Below are 5,184 nucleotides of genomic sequence, written 5' to 3' on the forward strand. Positions count from 1 at the left end.
CTCCACTGGCGGATAATTAAACCAATTTGTTTCTACTTGTCCGCTTTTCTGGAGGGAGGGAAGAGTCATTCGCTTTTCTGCTCTCTCTCTCAATCCCTTGGGGTGAGAGGTATCACTTATACTAATGCATGGGAAGTGAGTAACTTTGATGATGAATTTCCTCCAAATGTCTGTTATCGGAGAGATAGAAAGGTGCTGTGCTGGCAGGACAGAAAGAAATGGACACCGAGGACTCTTCGCCCAGGTAAATTCACATTGTTGTGCAGCCTTCTTGGTGTTCAGAAATCGTCTTCACGCAGTAATCTTATGGAAAGTCTATTGCAAAGTGGGCATTGCTTTCTTTGCTGCGACCGCGCAGCAGTTAACCATCTGAGCCCCAAGTGTCCCAGATGAAGAGAATCCGAGTGAAACCTTCACTCACTGAGAGTCATCCCCACGGCCCTGATCTGAGGGACTGCAGGCAGTCCAACACGGAAGGGACGGTTAAAAATGAACCAGTTTTGCTCCCTCAGCCTCTCTGTCCCAGAGACAGGCAGTGGGACGGCATAAACACGTAGCATCATTCTCGCGCAGACAGAAGCCGTTCAGCCCATCGAGTCCACGGCGACTGTCTGTAACTTGTCTCTCTCTCTCTCTCTCTGAGGTTATTCACAATCGGTGGTATCCGTCCGAATAGTAGGGGACTATGTCTGAGTCGTGATGCGGTTTCTGACATGCTTGTCATTTCTCGTCTGAACGAGGGTGGCGAATTACTGCAAGGAATGGACGAAACCGGAAGGCATGTGTTTCAACTTTACCAGCTGATTGGCATCGCAGAGAACTGGTTTTGCTTTTCGGTTCAGAGGAAACCGACGAAGATCAGAATACCACTGAGACCTCTAAAATCATGCCACTTGATTTGACGAGAGCATCGATATGCGACATTTGGTAAGGAAACGCAAAGGCAGCTTGCAGAAGAGAGCAGTGATCTTACTCGAGGTGACGTTGAACAATAGCAGAGGATGGTTACGATCCATCCACCTCTGGGTTATGGGCTCAGCACGCTGCCGCTGCGCCACTCTGCTGCCGCACGTGGCGCCCCTTCCACAGAACACTTCAGGTGTCCGTCTGGCACGCGGCAGGCACGTTCGAGCCTGATGTCAAAGACCTCCACTGCTGTCGTGTAATATGCCGTTTCGCAGACGTATGGAGGCTGTGTAAATATAAACTTATTTCGAAATTCCCACATTCTGTTGGTCGAACTGTGATTTCACACTGAATCACAACATGTCTCACAGCGCAGACGGAGGCAAAGCGGCCCACCTTCGCTCTGCTGGTTCTACACTTCAGTAAACGTGTGTCTCTATTCGTTTCATTCTCTCGCCTTCTCAGCGTAAATCTGCACATCTGAACGTGACCACCGAATTCCCTTTTGTGTCCATTGAATCTTCCTCTTTGTCAGTGTCAGACAGGGACTTACGAACCCTAACCACTCCCTGTACGAAAACGTTCTTCCTAATGTCACTTTTACTTCTTTTCCTCGTGACTTTAAAATTCTGCCGAATCGTTGTGGATCCTTTCAGGTGTGGGAGCATTTTCACAACATTATTTCCTGTTTGTCGGTCTCTCATGACTTGGAAAAGTTCGGTTCTCCGAGGGGAGCTGTCCCAATTTTCCAATCTACCTTGATTGCTGACATTCCTCAAACACTGCACCACTCACGTCAACCTGTTGAACACTATCTCCAACCATTTCACTTCCCTGTTTTCTGCCTCATTCGTACTCCAGACAGCCCAACCTCGTTTCACGAAGGCGTTTTTTGAGAAAATTAATCAGGCAGTTTTGCACAAGTCAAGTTAAAAAACGCGGGCTCGTCTGGGATTTGAAGCCGGGACCTCCCGCTAATGGGCACTGTTAAAGGGCCCTAAGCGGGAATCATACGCCTAGACCAACGAGCCAGAGGGCCGGAACGCGACTAACGCCCCACACCGCTTGCGCGACCTGAGACTTGCTCAGTATGAAATACATTTGAGATTGCTCTGAGAATTGCAAGCGGCAAAGCGTTTTCTGCTTGTCATTCTGTCCCCGGGGCAGAATGGCCACTTCGTCTCATCCCCAGGAACTGGACTACCTCCACTGGTGGATAATTAAACCATTTTATTTCTACTTGCACGTTGTTCTGGGGGGTGGGACGGGGTGCGGGTAGAGTCCATTCGCTCTTCTGCTCTCTCTCTCTCTCTGAAACCCTTGGGGTGAGAGGTGTCAGTTACATTAATGCGGGGAACATGAACAACTTTGATTGTGAACTTTCTCCAAGGGTCTGTTATCGGAGAGATAGAAAGATGCTGTGCTGGCAGGACAGAAAGAAATGGACACCGAGGACTCTTCGCTCAGGTAAATTCACATGGTTGTGCAGTCTTCTTGGTGTTCAGAAATCGTCTTCACGCAGCAATCTTACGGAAAGTCTATTGCAAAGTGGGCATCGCTTTCTTTGCTGCGACCGCGCAGCAGTTAACATCTGAGCCCCAAGTGCCCCAGATGAAGAGAATCCGAGTGAAACCTTCACTCACTGAGAGTCATCCCCACGGCCCTGAGCTGAGGGACTGCAGGCAGTCCAACACGGAAGGGACGGTTAAAAATGAACCAGTTTTGCTCCCTCAGCCTCTCTGTCCCAGAGACAGGCAGTGGACGGCATAAACACGTAGCATCATTCTCCCGCAGACAGAAGCCGTTCAGCCCATCGAGTCCACGGCGACTGTCTGTCACTTGTCTCTCTCTCTCTGAGGTTATTCGCAATCGGTGGTATCCGTCCTAATAGTAGGGGACTATGTCTGAGTCGTGATGCGGTTTCTGACATCTGACATGCTTGTCATTCTCGTCTGAACCAGGGTGGCGAATTACTGCAAGGAATGGACGAAACCGGAAGGCATGTATTTTAACTTTACCAGCTGATTGGCATCACAGAGAACTGGGTTTGCGATTCGGTTCAGAGGAAACCGACGAAGACCAGAATACCACTGAGACTTCTAAAATCATGCCACTTGATTTGAGTGGATTTGCCGAGTGCATGCCATTGGGATACTCGGCAGCTTGTAGAAGAGAGCACCGATCCAAAGGAAAGCAGCTCGAGGTGACATTGAACAATAGCAGAGGATGGTTTCGATCCATCGACCTCTGGGATATGGGCCCCTGGTGACCCACCAGCAGCTTCACACCGGGGAGAGGTCATTCACTTGGTCCGAGTGTGGGAAGGGATCCATTAACTCCCCTGACCTGCAGACAAACCGGCACATTCACACCAGGGAGAGGCTGTTCACCTGCTTCGTCTGCGGGAATGGGTTTAGCTATTCATCCATCCTGCTGGCGCACAGGCGCATCCACACTGAGGATAGACCGTTCTCCTGGTCTGTGTATGGTAAGGGATTCACAGATTATTCCAGCTGCACAGACACCAGCGGGTTCACACTGGGGAAAGGCCTTTCACCTGCTCCGTGTGTGGAAAGGGATTTAGTCAGTCATCCCATCTGCTCAGACACCAATCCAGTCACACCAAGTAGAGCACGTTTGGATTCTTTGTGGGTGTGACTTATATTAGTATACAAGAGGAAGGGTAGTATTGCTGAGGCAGGACTGACTGCAGGTAGAGTAGGTGGCGGTGCATGGCTGATAGCATGGAGCAGAGGATCCAGAAAGAGTATTGTTGCTGAAGGTTTCGAATTTGTAGTGTGTACTGGGTATCCTGTCCAGGTTCAAACTGTGTTGGGCTGAATGTTGTCCGGGGTCCATCTGAGATCAGATGGTTCGATAGGCAGTTCTGAGGAAAAGCTGATTTTGATGAAGGGCTTCTGCCTGAACATCGATCCTGATGAAGGGCTTATGCCCAAAACATCGATTCTCCTGCTCCTGGGATGCTGCCTGACCTGCTGTCCTTTTTCAGCAACGCATTCTCGACTATTAGTACTCAAGAGTGCTTACATTCACTGGTCAGTTGAGCACCTATTAAGACACACTTACTGATTTGGAACATGCAGTGGAGTCGGGAGATGCATACCTGTCATGTTTTATTCTGTGAAAAAGTCTATCCCATGGAAAGATTGGCTCCAGTTTGTCCCTTCCCCAGGAGGCTGTCAGGACGATAACATGGGAAACAGAGAATGCTTGTCCAGTACTGAAGGTTGGACAAATTGGAAAAATGAGAGTTTCTGATAATGTCTTACAATTCTGGTGGCTTTTGGAGGTATTTTTGAAATTGTCATGGTCTGTGTGACCCACTGATGTTCCCAGAGTCTGAGCCACACCACAAATGCCAGGATGGAGAAGGGAATGCAGACATGGGTTATATCCCTCCCATAGAGTCATAGAACCTGACCACATGGAAACAAACCTTTCCGTCCAACTCATCCATGCTGACCAGTTATCCCAAATTGGTGAGGCCACTTCTGAAAAATTGTGTTCAGTTCTGGCCTTCTTGCTATCAGAGGATGTTAAAGTTGAAAGGGCTCAGAAAAGATGTACAAGGATGTTGCCAGGCTTGGAGGGTTTGAGCTCTAGGGAGAGTCATAGAGTCTTAGAATCATGGAGATGTACATACGGAAACAGACCATTCATTCCAAATTGTCCATGCTGACTAGACATCCAAACCTAAACTAGTCCCATTTGCCAGCACTTGGCCCATATACCTCAAACCCTTCCTATTCATATACCCACCCAGATGCCTTTCTGAATGTTGTCACTGTAGCAGCCTCCACCATTTCCTTTAATAGCGCATTCCATACACGTGCCACCCTCTGCGTGAAAAAGTTGTCCCTTAGGTCCCTTTTCTCACCATAAACTTATGCCTGCTAGTTCTGGACTTCCCCACTCCAGGAAAAAAAAAACCTTGTCTATTTCCCCTATCCATGCCCCTCATGATTTTATAAACATGTATAATGTCACCCCTCACCCTCTGACACTCCAGAGAAAGTAGCCCTATATTGGTCAGAGCATTGAGTATATGAATTGGGAGGTCTCTGTCCAATGGTCACTTACTGTTCCATTCAATAATTCTATAATTGGAAGTATATGACATAGCTAAAGGACAAAAATACAACATATAATTGTATTTGAATCTCGGAGACTAGCATATTGAATATATAACCATTTAATAACACTAGATAGATCTCTGTCTCTTCTCAAGTTCCAGTCCTGATAAATGCCTTGCGAACC

Source organism: Chiloscyllium plagiosum, chromosome 44, assembly GCF_004010195.1.
Source record: "Chiloscyllium plagiosum isolate BGI_BamShark_2017 chromosome 44, ASM401019v2, whole genome shotgun sequence".
Classification (NCBI taxonomy): domain Eukaryota; kingdom Metazoa; phylum Chordata; class Chondrichthyes; order Orectolobiformes; family Hemiscylliidae; genus Chiloscyllium; species Chiloscyllium plagiosum.